The 17361-nt window shown below is 35.4% G+C and overlaps 1 long non-coding RNA gene across 2 annotated transcripts in view; it reads left to right on the forward strand.

Moving 5' to 3' along the window:
- Window positions 1–980: 980 nt before the first annotated feature.
- LOC127487056 (uncharacterized) overlaps window positions 981–17361 on the forward strand; it is a 248775-nt gene continuing 232394 nt past the window's right edge. Inside the window, exons 1-2 of one of the 2 annotated variants that reach the window (XR_011385062.1) lie at window positions 981–1675; window positions 4314–4375. This is a non-coding gene — a long non-coding RNA (uncharacterized lncRNA). Of the gene's footprint in view, window positions 1676–3937; window positions 4376–17361 lie in introns of those variants that run through there. The other variant, XR_011385061.1, reaches the window with a different exon arrangement.

Below are 17361 nucleotides of genomic sequence, written 5' to 3' on the forward strand. Positions count from 1 at the left end.
CGGGGTGCCGGATTCTGTCCCAATTGCCCCTCTTCCAGGCCAGCTCTCTGCTGTGGCCCAGGAGTGCAGAGGAGGATGGCCCAAGTGCTTGGGCCCTGCACCCCATGGGAGACCAGGAGAAGCACCTGGCTCCTGCCTTTGGATCAGCGCGCTATGCCGGCCGCAGTGCACTGGCCGCAGCGGCCATTGGAGGGTGAACCAATGGTAAAGAAAGACCTTTCTCTCTGTCTCTCTCTCTCTCACTGTCCACTCTGCATGTCAAAAAATAAAAGAGAGAGAGAGAGAGAGAGAGAGAAGAGACAGAGAGAGGGAATGAGAGAGGTTACATCTATTGATTGATTCCACAAATGGCCACAATAACCATTGCTGAACCTATCCAGAGCCAGGAGCCAGGAGATTCTTCTAGGTCTCCCATGTGGCTGCAGGGGCCAAAGAAAATAGGCCATCCTCCTCTGTTCTCCCAGGCACAATAGCAGGCAGCTGGATCAGAAGTGGAGCAGCAGGGACTCAAACCCGTGCCCATATGGGATGCCAGCCCTGCAGCCTGAAGCCTTAACCCACTGCACCACAGCACAGGCCCCAGTGTGCAAACATTTTGACCATAATAACTTCCATGAGGTCAGGTGTAGGATTTTCCTCTTGTGGTGAGCACTGAGGAAGTTTTGGACTTTGGAGATTTTTGGTTTGGGGTTTTGGTTTAGGGAAATCCAAACTTATACTTTGGAGGAAGGGAGTGGAAGACTTGAATTGAAAACTATTCCAAGTCCCCAAACTCACTTCTTTTACTGAAATTCAGCCACTTTTCTGAGTAAAAACTTCCAAGGTTATTGCAAGTATCTATAAAATGTACAGATCTGAAGATGTGACTACTTACAGTTTTTGAAAGTCTTCTCATTGTTTTTATACAGAAAATTGTTTTTCCCAAATGTTTAGAAATTTCTCTATTCAATGTTTCTATTAATCACATATTTTTCTTTACACTCAAATTCTGTCCGCTGTCACAACTGGTGCATCTTAACTCTGTTGGTCTTATTTCCCCCATCTTTTTATTCTCACTGTTACTGTGCCAGTTGAAATAACAGTTTTTCATTTTTTCTGGGTGGTGTCACAGTAGTGTTCAATGTGCTTTCTCCCTTCTGACTTCTGAAAAAACAATTCTGTCTTCCTCCATTTATATATATTTAATTGTTCCTTCTAGAAAAAAGAAGTTCAAATTTCCTTAATCTGGCATGAGATTTCTATTTTTTTATTTTCTAATTTCCTATTTGTTCTACTTCATTGCTATTTCAGGAAACAGGAAGCAAGTTCATACATTTTTTGTCATTTGTGTATGCTGGGAATCTGTGTCAGCTCTGGTGTCTTAGAAGTCACTTTTCTTCAGCACTGTGTATCTCGTTCATTATCAAAAGACAGCAGTAGCCCTGATCTCTCTTTTTGTGCAAGAAAATAAAAATATATTAAAGGACAGAGCATGCAGCATAGATATTGGTAAACTCAGCTGACTTTCCTGACCTCCCTTGGATATTCTTGGCCTTTGCTGTACAGCTGTCTTTCCTTATTGCCTCCTTGTTCTTCCAAGAACACAGCAAAAGAATAATTCCACAGCTATGTTTCTACATTGATTGGGACTTGGAGTAAGAAGAAAAGTGGAGGGCTTCAGGAAGCTACATGCTATGTAAGTAAAACATTCTCAGTGAGTATTTAGCAAAGCAGAACATTTCATATATAGTGACTGGGATGGATTATAAGTAAATCCAGAATCTTTTTTTTTTTTTCCTTTACAATCATCCTTTCCTTTTTTTATTTATTTTTTTGTTTTCTTTTTTTTATTTTTTTTTAATTTATTTAATGAATATAAGTTTCCAAAGTACGAATAATGGATTACAATGGCTTCCCCCCCATACCGTCCCTCCCACCCACAACCCTCCCCTTTCCCACTCCCTCTCCCCTTCCATTCACATCAAGATTCATTTTCGATTATCTTAATATACAGAAGATCAGCTTAGTATACATTAAGTAAGGATTTCAACAGTTTGCTCCCACACAGAAACATAAAGTGAAAAATAATAGATGATTTTTTTTTAATGATGATGAAATCAGATCAGACCTATTGTCATGTTTAATCCCAGTGAGAGTCAAGTTGGGAGTTGATAGTTTCTTTTCTTTTTTTTTTTTTCAGAATCTTTTGCACAATATATCAGTTTCTGTACAATCATGAACAATATGGCCATATATAAAAGTGCTTATTTTCTCTGTGTATATAAATAAATTCCGGTAGGTTACTTAACATTAATAAATTTTACAGAATTACTTCATCAATTTCTTTTATTTTTAAGAAATGTCACTATCCGTTTTATGAAAGAAGGAAAAATACTTGCTATATAAGGGAAAGGAAAATCTATTCATCAAAGTTAAAAGCCTCCAGAAACTGTGGTAGAATACTGTCAATTCTTCCATGGTTGAGTTTACATGACACTAATACACCTCCTATATTTTGTTTTGTTTCCAACTTCTTCATGTATGAACTTATTTTTTCCTTATAACCCCAATTCTTTTGGTGTATTGAAAAGGAAAATGAGTCCTAGACTGCCCCAAATTTAAGTTATTATTAGCAAGAAAGAAATTACAAATCAATAAATACTGGTGAGCATGTGGAGGAAATATTAGCGAATCCAGTGTTGGTGGAAATGTAAACTAGAACAGCCATTGTGGAATACAGTAAGAAAATTCCTCAGAAAGCTGAAAATAGATCTACCATATGATCTAGTCATGTCACTCCTGGGAAAATATCCAAACAAAATGAAATCAGCATATGAAAGAGTTACTTGTATCCCAGATTTATTGCAGTTCAATTTACAATAACTAAGATATGGAATCAGCCCAGATGCCCATCATTTGATGATTGCATAAAGAAAATGTGGTATGTGTATACTATGGAATATTACTCAGCAATAAAAACTGAAATCCTGTCTTTCACAACAAAATGTATGCAACTGGAAACCATTATATTTTGTGAAATAAGACAGTCTCCAAAAGAAAAAAAAATATATGTTTTACATGTTCTATAGTAACTAACATGTGTTCTTTCTATGAAAAAATCACTACAGGTTTTGATTGAAAGATACAGAATACCCAAAGTCTTCAAAATTGTATGCTATTTTATGTACAATTTACACTCAAGTTTTCTGATACATAACTTTTTCTATGGTTTATAAAACATATATTTACAATTACCCAAAAATGACATTCCTCTCCTGGTAACATAGTAAATTATCCTGAGGTTTATGATATCACAGGGAAGCTTTTCACATCCCAATTGATAATGACATCACAATGGTTTTGGCAATATCACAATGAATTATGACACAACAATGATAGTTTAGGACATATTGTGATATTGCTATTGATTATGAGACACAATGATAGGTTTCTGATGTCACAATGGTTTTCATGAAAAAAGTTCATAGTGAGAATACAATGGTTGGTTTGAGAAATCACAATTTCATGTATATGTTATCACAATATTGGCATATGTCATCATAATGCTTTTGATGACATCACAATTGATTATAAAATGATAATGGTTTATAACTTTACAACTGATTTTTACAAGTTTATGGCATGACAATAATTTTTATGACTTCACAGTTGGTCATGACATCACAATTTAGTTTATGATATGACAATTTTTGGTTTATAATATTGGTTTATGGTATCACAATGTTTTTCACTACATCACAATTTATTATGACATCACAATGGTGGTTTACCACATCAGAAGTTTTATATCACAATGTTAGCTTTATGATATAACAATGGTGAATTATCACATCCCAGTTGATTATGTAATCACAAGAACTTTTACATCATGATGTATTGTGACATGTCAATGGTAATTTTATAGTATCACAGTGCTTTAATGATATCACAATTAATTATGACATGTCAATGGCAGCTTTATAATATCACAGAGTTTTCATGACATCACAATTGATCATAATATCACAATGGAAGCTTTATATTGCCACAATATTTTAAATTTTCTATAACATCATAGTTTATGACACCACAATTTATATGAAATCAGAAGAGTAGGTTTATGACATCATAAAGGTTTTATACTGCAAAATGGTTATTTATGACATCACAGTGGTTCTTGTGACTCCACAATTGATTATTACACCACATTGGTTGGTTTCTGATACAACAACAATGGTTTATCACTCCCAGTTGATTACATCATAACGAGTTTTTATGCCATCACCATGGACTATTGGGTGACAGTGAAAAAAGGTCTTTTTACCTCTCACCAGGTCCTGGGCAAGAATGGACACTCCAAATCACAACACCTCCGGAAGATGGGAGGGCACCCTGGGTGAGTTGGTCAACAGCCTTCCAGGTGATGGGTGTTAAGCGCCAGCCCTTTGTGGAATGTGTAGCCGCAGCTTACCCAGCTTCAAGTTTTGTGGGGAGTAAGTCTGCCCTGGAAGCCCTTTAGGCCACAGGGCTGGATGTCCATGGAAGGCATTCACATAAGGTTCCTGCTCAGACCCACCCGGTTACAGGTCTGGCGGGGAGCAAGGGCAAGGGGTGCAGGGCAGGAGGGGGCAGCCGTGTTGGCCAGCATGTATTATGACATCACAATGGCAGTTTTATTATGTCACAATGGAAGCTAATGGCATCACAATGATGGTTTATGTCATCTCTAGTGATGATAACAACACAATGGCTGGCTAATCACAATTGTTTTATCACTTCAACATTGAGTATGATAGTTCAATATGGATTTATGACAACATGGTGGTATAACTTGATTAGTCAAAACTTTTTAGGACTTCAAAATTAATTATGGCAATGTAATGGTTGTTTAATGACAAAAATGGTACATTTATAGCATCAGGATATTGGTATATGACAGAATTATTTTCATAACATCACAATTGTTACAATACTGTGATGATTTATGATCTCACAATGTTTTTGGCATCACAGTGTTCATGATATCACAATGGTAGTTTATGAAATTACATTTGATCATGACACTTCATAATTGATTATGACATCAGAGCAGTTGGTTTATAAGTTACAATGGCTTTGTATGGAATATGATATCACATATAATAGTCTATGAAATAACAATAGTGGTTATGACATCACAATTCATTAGTATTTCAAAATGGTAGGTTTACCTCACAATGGTTCAGAATTATTTATGACTCACAGTTATAGGTTTATGATATAATAATGGTGGCTTATAATATTTGAGTTGATTATGACATGATTTTTGTGATATCACCATTGATTATGACAAAATAATGGTAGCTTTGTAACATGACCATATATTTTTATGTAAAATACCGGTTTATGACATCATAATAGATTTTATATCACAATTAATTATAATGGTATTTTATGACAGTTCAATTGATTATGATGTCATAAAATTAAACTTCTGATATTACAATTGTTTTATAACTTCACAGTTGATTGTGACATTAAATGGTAGGTTTAGTACATCACAATGGTGGATTATTAATTATAACATTACAAGGTTTACAAAATTACAATTAATTGTGACACAACAATGGTAGCTTTATAACAGCATGATGGTTTTTATGGTTTCTGTGACATCACAATTTATGATAACATCATAATGATATCCTATGACATAACAATTGATAATGAATTTGTCCCAGTTGATTAAGAAATCATGAGGTTTTTTTCAACAATCACAATTGATTATAACAATGGTAACTTTATGACATCACAATATTTTCACTTCAAAATTCATTTTATGACATCAGAATTGAGTATGATATTAAAATAATGTCTATGCTAGTTTACATATGACATCACAGTAGTTGGTTTATGACATCATAATGGTGGTTCTATGGTCATTTTATGACATCACAATTGACTATGGAAACTCAATGGTTGGTTTTTGATATCACACTAGAAGGCTTAAAACATCACAATGGCTTTTTACATCAAAATGGTGGCTTATGACATCATGATTGTGACATTACAATGGTAGGTTTATGAAATCAGAGTGGATTATGGTTGGGTTATGATAAAGATTGTGGGGTTACAGCATCACAATATGGATTTATGACATCATGATGGTTTTTGTGAATCATAATATATGATATTGACCTCATATCACAAAATTTATATTGACCTCACTTGGGTGTTTAATACATCACAATTGATTTTGACATTACAGTAATTTATGCTCGTAATGCCCTTCAAAATAGCTACTCATTTTAAATTCATTTTGTGATACTACAATTATGATATCAGAACAGTATGTCTGATGGCACAATGATAGGTGTATGATGTCACAATAGATTTAAAACTTTACAATTAATCATGACATCACAACAGTTGGATTATGACATCACAGTTGTTTGTGTATGGCATCAAATATGGCTTTATGAAATCACAATGGCTTTATGAGATCACAATTTAAATCATAATGGTGGTTTATGACATCACTATCCATTGGAACATTGCCATGATGGTTTATGATAAGACAGTGGTAGCATATGGCATTACAATCGATTATGACATCACAATGTTACGTGTATGAAGCCAGAAGTTTTGATGGCTTCACAATTTACTGTAACATAAATCGTAGGTTTCTGATAGTACAGTGTTTTTGCACATTATCAAAGTGTCATAATGTACATTATTGCTTTTTGACATCACAAGTTTTTAAATTTAACTGATTATGGCATCACAATTGGATTATGATGTCAAAATGTTTTATAATTTCATAAATGGTATATTACTGTTAGGTTTATGATGTGACAATGGTGGTTTACCACATCAGGACTGATTATGTCACAAAGATTTTTATATTACAATTGATTACATAACAGTTGTAGCTTTATGACGTTGTAATGGATTTTTATGACCCTGCACTAGATTTTTGACTTATTATTTTTATGATTGCTCAATTCATTTTAAAATCATAATGCTGGTTCATGAAATCACAATTGATTAAGCAATGGTATTATGACATCAAATGCACTATGACATGATGATGGTAATTTATTACTTGATAATATCACAATATGTATATCTATGCATCACAATTTTAATAAGTTTATGATTGTTGCATCAAAATCGTACATATATAACAGAAATAGACTGTGTGGCTTAAATACTGGCTGTGAAAATTAAATATGATATCACAATCATAGATTTATGACATCAAAAATTTGGCATATGACATCGCAATTGAATTATTGTGATGAATTATTGAAGTCACAATTATGACATAATAATGCTTTATGACACCCCAGTTTATTATTACATCACAATGGTAGATTTATGATTTCACAATGGTTTTTATGATATAATTGATTATGACACTTACAATGCCATATAACTTCACAGTGATTTTTATATCATCCTACACTTGGTTGATGACATCAAAATGGATGTCATATGGATTTATGTCACAATATAGTTTATAGTTTTATGTCACAATGTTTATGATATCACAGGAGTTGCTTATGACATCCACTTCTTTATGACAACACAAGGTTTTTTGGACATAACACTGGTAGTTTGGGACCAGTGCTGCAGTGCAGCAAGTTATTCCACTTCCTGCAGTTCTGGCATCCCATATGGGCACTGGTTTGAGTCCTGGATGCTCCAGTTCCAATCCAGCTCCCTGCTATTGTGCAAGGAGAATCAGTGGATAAAGGCTGAAGTCCTTGGGCCCCTGCAACCATGTGAGAGACCTGAAAGAATTTCCTTGCTTCTGGCTTTAGCCTGGCATAGACCCAGTTTTGTGGCCATTTGGGGAGAGAACCAGTAGATGGAGGATTTCTCTTTCTCTGTCTCTCTAACTTTGCCTTTCAAATAAATAAGTAAATAAATAAACCTTTTCAAATGGTAGGTTATGACACACAATTTTATTTTGTCATCACAATTGATTTTGACCTCTCAATGGTTTTTGTGATGTCACAATTCATTATAACATCAGAATGGCTGTTTTAGGACAGCACAATGGAGTTCTGTATCACAGTTGATCATGATATCAGAATGACTGATTTATGTTGACACAATAGTGTGATTCCATAATTTATTATGACAGCACAATGGTTAACTTATGACATTATTATGCTACTTTCATGGCATCAGATTATTGGTATAGGACATGATTTTTTCATATAATAATTGATTTTGCATCATAATAGTGGTTTGTGAATTCACAATCAATTATGATATTATAGTTGTGGTTTATGATCTCACAGAGGTTTTTATGAGTTCACAATTGATTATGACATCACATAACAATGCTGTTTTATCCCATCCCCATAGATTATGACATCCCAAGGCTTTTTACCAGATCACAATTATTACATGATGATATAGGTCTATAAAAGAACAGTGTCTTATTATATCATCACAATATTATTTAAAATGCATTATGGCAACACAATAATTGGTTTATAACATCAAAATGTGTATTAATGACATCACAACATTGGAATATGATTATCACTATGGCTTTTATGATCTCATGATGATTATCACTTCATAGCAGTAGCTTATACCATCAGAGCTGATTATAACATCACAATGGTCATTTATGGCATCACAACAATGAGTTATGGCATCGCAATTAAATGTCACAATTGTGAATTTATGACACTGCAATGAATTTATGACTTGTTAATTGATTTTTTTTAACTTTTATTTAATGAATATAATTTCCAAAGTACAGCTTATGGATTACAATGGCTTCCCCCCCATAACATCTCTCCCACCCGCATCCCTCCCCCTGAGGTAACAATGGTTTTTAAGATACCACAACTAGTATGATGTCACAATGTGGTTCATGACATTACGCTTCATTATGACTTCATAATGATAGATTTAAAATGTCACAATGTTTTTGTAAATTCAGAATGAATTTTGACATCAGAATGATAAGTTTATGATGGTGGTTTATCATATCCCAGTTGATTACAACATCACAAAGAATTTATGATATCACAATATTTATGGATTTACAAGTAATTTATGATATCACCATTGAATTTCTTAATTTTTAAAATGTTGTTCAAGGAATATAACATCTTGCATTTAATATATACAGATTTGGGAATGTGATGCTTCTTTCCTCCCAACATCCCTCCCACCCATACTTTCACATTTCTTCCTCCTCCCGTTTCCTTTCCTATTCTTATTTTTACAGAGATTAATTTTAAGTTAATTTTTACACTCATAAGATTAGCCCTACACTAAGTAGAGAGTTAAATGATTACTATGAAGAATAAAAGAAGTAAAGAACAAAAACAAACAAGAAAACAACATTGTTCCACAACAGTCAAGGCAAGGGCTGTTCAAAATCAATACATCTCAAAGTTTCAGTTTCACTCCTATAGATTACATCTGAAGTACTCTATTACTTACCATAGATCAGAGAGACAATATGGTATGTGTCCTTTTCTGACTGGCTTATTTCGTAAGTAAAATGGTTTCCATTTCTATCTATTTGGCTGCAAACAACAAGTTTTCATTTCTATTACCAGAGTGCATTATTCCATAGGGTATATACCATAATTTGTTTTATCTACAATTGATGGGGATACACATAACTATTCAGAATTATGGTTTCACTTCCCATGGATAAATATCCAGGGCTGAGATGGCTGGGTCATATGGTAGCACTATATTCAGCTTTCTGAGATATCTCCATACTGTAGTCCACAGTGGCTTTAACACTTTACATTCCTACTAATAGTGGATTAAGGTACCCTTCTCCCCATATCCTTGCCAGCATTTGTTGCTTGTTGATTTCTGTATGTAAGCCATTCTAACAGAGGTGAGGTGAAACCTCATTGTGCTTTTGATTCACATTTCCCTGAAGCCTAGTGATACTGAGCATTTTTCTGTGTGTCTATAGGACATTTAAATTTCCTCTCTTGAAAAATAGATGTTCAGGTCCTTTGCCATTTTCTTATTTGGATTTTTTTGTAGTTGTAGAGTTTCTCGTGCTCTTTATAGAATATGGAAGTTAATCCTTGGTCAGTTGCATTGTTTGTAAATAGTTTCTCCCATTCTGTTGGTTACCTCTTCTAGAAGACTTCCAAGAATTATTTCCCTATGTCAGTGTTTTGTATGGCTTCCCCGATTTTCTCTATTTAGGTCTCTGGTTCATTTTGAGTGGATTTTTTTGCATAAGGTGTAAGGCAGCAGTCTTACTTCATACTTCTCCATGTAGAGAACCAATTTTCCCAGCAGCATTTTTTTTTTTAACTTTAAACACATTTTTATTACACAAAGGTGTCACATCATTGGGTATTTCTCTACTTTGTATACAATTATTCTCCACAGAAAGGCTGCTTCTTAACTTCTCATCTGGTGATGGCAAGCACTAAAATCCTGATTTTTTAACAGAATAGTAGTAAAAATGCCTCAGTGATTTAAGTTGAAAGCAGTACACTGGTACATGGCTCTTGCACCCAGTATCAGGAATGTACAAATGTCTTTTTTATTTATTCAAAAGTACAAAATAAATTATCTGTAGGCATGGACAATGACAGCAGTAAACCATTATATATTGTCAACTGAAACCAGTAACTGATGCTTATAGTGATTTTCTTCAGCAAGCCTTTTCTCCGTTTTCTTCAACTGACTTCTCTGAAGTTCTTGATGAGGAACATTGCCTTGAGCTTCCTGTCACAGTTCATTAATAATGGTAAAGCATTATTCTAAGAATTAGAACATACCACCTCCCATACCACCTCCCATTCTGCCCATCGCGCCCATTCCAGGGTCCTTCTCTTCTTTAGGAATTTCTGTGACTACAACTTCTGCTGTAGTTAACAGAGAGGCCACTCCAGCAGCATCCAGTAAAGCAGTTCTTACAACCTTTGTTGGATCAATGATTCCTTTTTCTACCATATTCACAAAATCCCCAAGCATAGCATCATAACCAATTTCTGGGGAGCTTTGCAGAATTTTCTCAACAATCAAGGATCCTTCAACACCTGCATTCTTAGCAATAGTCATTGCTGGAATTTTCAGTGTTCTTTTAATAATATTACTAAGTAATTTATGATATCACCATTGAATTTCTTAATTTTTAAAATGTTGTTCAAGGAATATAACATCTTGCATTTAATATATACAGATTTGAGAATGTGATGCTTCTTTCCTCCCAACATCCCTCCCACCCATACTTTCACATTTCTTCCTCCTCCCGTTTCCTTTCCCATTCTTATTTTTACAGAGATTAATTTTAAGTTAATTTTTACACGCATAAGATTAGCCCTACACTAAGTAGAGAGTTAAATGATTACTATGAAGAATAAAAGAAGTAAAGAACAAAAACAAACAAGAAAACAACATTGTTCCACAACAGTCAAGGCAAGGGCTGTTCAAAATCAATACATCTCAAAGTTTCAGTTTCACTCCTATAGATTACATCTGAAGTACTCTATTACTTACCATAGATCAGAGAGACAATATGGTATGTGTCCTTTTCTGACTGGCTTATTTCGTAAGTAAAATGGTTTCCATTTCTATCTATTTGGCTGCAAACAACAAGTTTTCATTTCTATTACCAGAGTGCATTATTCCATAGGGTATATACCATAATTTGTTTTATCTACAATTGATGGGGATACACATAACTATTCAGAATTATGGTTTCACTTCCCATGGATAAATATCCAGGGCTGAGATGGCTGGGTCATATGGTAGCACTATATTCAGCTTTTTGAGATATCTCCATACTGTAGTCCACAGTGGCTTTAACACTTTACATTCCTACTAATAGTGGATTAAGGTACCCTTCTCCCCACATCCTTGCCAGCATTTGTTGCTTGTTGATTTCTGTATGTAAGCCATTCTAACAGAGGTGAGGTGAAACCTCATTGTGCTTTTGATTCACATTTCCCTGAAGCCTAGTGATACTGAGCATTTTTCTGTGTGTCTATAGGACATTTAAATTTCCTCTCTTGAACAATATATGTTCAGGTCCTTTGCCATTTTCTTATTTGGATTTTTTTGTAGTTGTAGAGTTTCTCATGCTCTTTATAGAATATGGAAGTTAATCCTTGGTCAGTTGCATTGTTTTTAAATATTTTCTCCCATTCTGTTGGTTACCTCTTCTAGAAGACTTCCAAGAATTATTTCCCTATGTCAGTGTTTTGTATGGCTTCCCCGATTTTCTCTATTTAGGTCTCTGGTTCATTTTGAATGGATTTTTTGCATAAGGTGTAAGGCAGCAGTCTTACTTCATACTTCTCCATGTAGAGAACCAATTTTCCCAGCAGCATTTTTTGAAGAGACTGTCTTGGCTCCAGAAGTTGATTTTTGCTCCTTTGTCAAAGATAAGTTGATTGTAGATGTGTATCTTTTTTTTTTTTTTACTATGATTTCAATTATGCTCCTTTGTTGTACAAGGCTATTTTTAAGGCAGTACAGGTTCTTTTAATTATAACTGCCCTGTAGTATGTCTTAGGTTTGGTATTATGATGCCTCAAGCTTTGTATTTGTTGTTCAAGATTGCTTTAGCTATTCAGGGTCTCATTGAAGATGTTGCTTCTTCCACTACATAACCTGGAAGATTATTTTTCCACTTCATTATGTCTTCTTCTATTTCTTTCTTAAATGTTTTGTAATTTTCATTGTAGAGATCCTTGGCGTCCTTGATTAAATTTATCCCAAGGTATGTAAGTGTTTTGTAGACATTGTGAATGAGATTGATCTTAGAAATTCTTTGTCAGCTATGGTATTGTCTGTGTATACAAAGGGTATCGGCTTTTGTGTGTTTATTTTAACTCCAGCTACTACCAAATTCTTATATAACTTCCAATAGTGTCTTCATGGAGTCTTTTGGCTTCCCTAATATAGAATCATGTCATCAGTAAACAGGGATAGCTTGACTTCTTCTTTCCATATTTGTATACCTTTGATTTCTTTTATTCCTGCCTGATGGCTCTAGCTAAAACTTCCAGGAAGATATTTCATAGCAATCATTAGACTAGGCTTCCTTTTCAGGTTCCAGATCTTAATTGGAATACCTCCAATTTTCCCCATCCAGGAGGTTGAATGCTGTGCGTTTGTATAAATACTTAGATTATGTTGAGCAATATTCTTTTATACCCTATTTGCATAAGATTTTCAACATCAAAGAGTGTGTTTTTTAATTTTTTTGACAGGCAGAGTGGACAGTGAGAGAGAGACAGAGAGAAAGGTCTTCCTTTTCCATTGGTTCACCCTCCAATGGCCGCTGCAGAAGGTGGGCTGCAGCTGGCACACCATGCTGATCCGAAGCCAGGAGCCAGGTGTTTCTCCTGGTCTCCCATGTTGGTGCAGGGCCCAAGGACTTGGGCCATCCTCCACTGCACTCCCAGGCCACAGCATAGAGCTGGACTGGAAGAGGGACAGACGGGACAGAATCCGGCTCCCCAACCAGAACTAGAACCCGGTGTGCTGGTGCAGAAGGCAGAGGATTAGCCTATTGAGCCACGGCACCGACCCAAAAGATTGTCTAATTTTGTCAAAAGCTTTTGCTACATCTATTGACATAATCATGCAGGTTTTGATCTTCAGTTTGCTAATGTGGCTTATCACATTTGTTGATTTTCAGATGTTGAAGCATCCTGCATACTAGGGATAAATCCCACTTGGTTTAGGTGAATGATCTTTCTTATGTGCTGTTGGATTCAATCTGCCAGTATTTTGTTGAGGATTTTCACCAGGGATATTGGTCTATAGTTGTCCTTTTCTGTCATGTCTTTTTCTGGCTCAGGTACTAAGGTGATGCAAGCTTCATTGAAGCAGTTTGAGAGGATGCCCTCTTTTGAATAGCATGAGAAGAATTGGGATTAGTTCTTCTTTAAATGTCTGGTAGAATTCAGTAGTGAAGCTGTTGGGACCTGGGATTTTCTTTGTTAAAGTGTCTTTATTACTCGGTAAACCACATTTGGGTTATTGGTCTGTTTAGATGTTCCTTGTCTTCATGGTTCAGCTGTGCCAAGGAATTTATCCATTTCTTCTAGGTTTCCTGATTTGTTCACATACAGTTCTTTATAAGAATTCCTGATGATTCTTTTTATTCCTGTGGTATCTGTTACATTTTCTTTTGCACCTCTGATTTTGTTGATTTGGGTCTTCTCCCTCTTTTTTGGTTTGTTGGGTCAATGGCTTATTTAAAAAAAAAACAGCTCTTCATTTCATTGACTTTTTGTATTTTTTTTGTTTCAATTTCTTTTAGATTTTTTCCTTAATTTTAATTATTTCTTTCCTCCTACTAATTTGGGTCAAGTTTTTTTTTTTTTTCCTAAGGTCCTTGAGATGCATTGACAACTCATTTATTTGGTGACTTTCCAGTTTTTTGATGTATGCATTGATCATTATAAACTTCCCTCTTAACACTGCTTTTGCTGAATCACATAAGCTTTGACATGAGGTACTGTCATCTTCATTTGTTTCCAGAATTTTTTTTTATTTCTGATTTCTTTTTTCACCCACTGTTCATTTAGGAGTGTATTGTTCAGCAAAGTTTCAATGGCAGAGTAGGGAGGGAGCTTACTGCTCAAGTACAGGAGATATAGTTAAAAAGAAGTGGAGATAGTGTAGTCTAGGGAAGATTTAGGGAAAAATAACAGAGAAAACACTACTAAAATTAATGAGATATGGTAAACATTCACATAAGGTGTGGGCACACACAGCTTGGGACTCCAACAGCTGAGAGCCTACAAACCAGTGCTGGAAAGTGAGATGAGAGCAGACTGCAGCAGCCCAAGTCACTGGCAAAAAAGTGGCAGGAAAAGCCTAGAGGGAATTAGGCTTGAAGCCCCATGAGGAAAAGTGTACCAGCCAAACAAGAGGAAAAAACAAAAAGGACAGGACAGACACGTTTCTCTCTCTCCAATCACTCTTTAAAGGTGTAATCTGACGAGCTGATAGAGTGGGTGCCATTTTGGATATATGTAACAGATGTGCAGGCTGGTGCTTTGCGTGGCAATCAGGTGGGCAGAGACTCCTGACTGTGGTGGGGAGAAATAACAGGGGGCTAGGAGCTTGTGACTATGTGAAGCTTCTGAGCCAGGACTGTGAACAAAACTGAGTGTGTGTGGGAGAACTCGTGGTGTGGCTGGGATTTTGAGCAGTATCAGTGGGAGATGCCACTAGCTTGGGGGCTCCTGGTACCTGGTGAGAGACATTTCTGGGGAATCAACTTACACTGAAGACAGCACAGATCCATTGTGTGGTCCTTGGAACAGGGCTGATGAATATTATACCCACTGGGGCTAGCACTCAGGCACTGTTCTCCTTTGAGGAGAAGAGCTCATCTGAGCAGATTATACTTCCCTTCTAATTGAAAACAAAAGAGAGAGAATCACCACACCAAACCTGGGTTTGTCACCATAGGCATACCCTTACCCTGGAGAAATGAACAGAGCTTGCTGGCCAGAAGACAAAGCACAGCAAAGTACACAGTCAAACCAAAAGCAACAAGTAGAAATTAGAACACTAAAAAACACCATTGGGAATCTACAGGATACTAAAAAATATTCAATTTCTAAGAGTTCCTGAAGGCATGGAGAGAGAGAAAGCATTAGAAGGCAATTTTTAGGGAAATACTAACAGAAAACTTTGAAGGTTTGGAGAAAGAAAGGGACATCCAAGTACTAGAAGCACACAGAACTCCCAATAGCCATGACCAGAAAAGAGCCTCACCATGACACATTGTAAACAATTCCACATAGTGAAATATAAAGAGAAGATTCTAAAATGTGCAGGAGAAACTCCAGATTACATTCAGAGGATCTCCAGTTAGACTTAAGCAGACTTAAAAAAAAAAACCTTTTAATTAATAAATATAAATTTCCAAAGTACATAGGTTTTCAAAGTTCATAGCTCTTCAGAGTCTTCTAGGCCCTAATGTTATCATATTAATTGAAATCTATACCTACCCAAGTGAATATTTACAGAACAAAAAATAAAACTATCTTAGATTTTTTTGAAACAGTCCAAAATGTAGTTCTATGTGCCCATATTTTTCCTATAAATTTAATAACTGAAACTCTGGAATAATACACAGTGGTATGCTTTTTTCCTTTGTTTTTGTGTTTTTAACTTTTATTTAATAAATAAAAATTTCCAAATTACAACTTTTGTACTATAGTGGCTTTCTCCCCATAACCTCCCTCCCAGGCAAAACCATTCCATCTCCCACTTCCTCTCCCATCCCATTCTTCATCAAGATTCATTTGTAATTATCTCTTTTATACAGAAGATCAACTTAGTATATACTAAGTAAATATTTCAACAGACTGCACCCAAACAGACATACAAAGAATAATATTTGAGTAGTAGTCTTACCATTAATTCACATAGTGCAACACATTAAGGACTGAGAACCTACATGGAATAAGTGTACAGTAACTCCTGTTACTGATTTAACAATTGACACTCTTATATATGACATCAGTAATCACTGAAGGCTCTTGTCATGAGCTGCCAAGGCTATGGAAGTCTTTGAGTTCACAAACTCTGATTTTATTTACACACAGTCATAATCAAAGTGGAAGTTCTTTCCTCCCTTCAGAGAAAGGTACCTCCCCTCTTTGATGGACCATATTTTCCTCTGGGATCTCACAGAGATCTTTCATTTAGGTCATTTATTTTTGCTACAGTGTCTTGGTTTCCATTGCCTGAGATACTCTCATGGGCTTTTTGCTGGATCTTAATGCCTTAAGGGCTGATTCTGAGGCCAGAGTGCTGTTTACAGCATCTGCCATTTTATGAGTCTGTGTGTATCCTGCTTCCCATGTTGGATCGTTCTCTCCTTTATAATTTTATCAGATAGTATTAGCATACTCTAGTCTTGTTTATGTGATGCCTTTGACATTTAATCCTATTTTTATTATCAATTATGAAATTAAACTGATCACTTTGACTAGTAAGATGGCATTGGTACATGCCACCTTATTGAAATGGATTTGGAATCCCATGGCATATTTCTAGCTACTAGGGTAGAGCTACCTAAGAAAAATTGTGTATTAATTAAAGAGTTCAAACAGTGTTGTTAAGTAGAACAAAAAAAAAAAAACCCGAAAGGATAAAATAATAAGTTGTTCCTTGACAATCAGGAAAAAGGCTGATCAAGTCATTGTTTCTCATAGTGACCATTTCACTTCAACAGCTTTCCTTTTAGGTGCTCAGTTATTGTCACAGATCAGGGAGAACATATTGTATTTGTCCCTTTGTGACTGCCGTATTTCACTCAGAATGATGTTTTCCAGATTCCTCCATTTTGTTGCAAATGGTCAGATTTCTTTTTTTTTTACTGCTGTGTAGTATTCTATAGAGTACATATCC

The sequence above is a fragment of the Oryctolagus cuniculus genome, chromosome 20 (genome assembly GCF_964237555.1).
Source record: "Oryctolagus cuniculus chromosome 20, mOryCun1.1, whole genome shotgun sequence".
In the NCBI taxonomy this organism is placed as follows: domain Eukaryota; kingdom Metazoa; phylum Chordata; class Mammalia; order Lagomorpha; family Leporidae; genus Oryctolagus; species Oryctolagus cuniculus.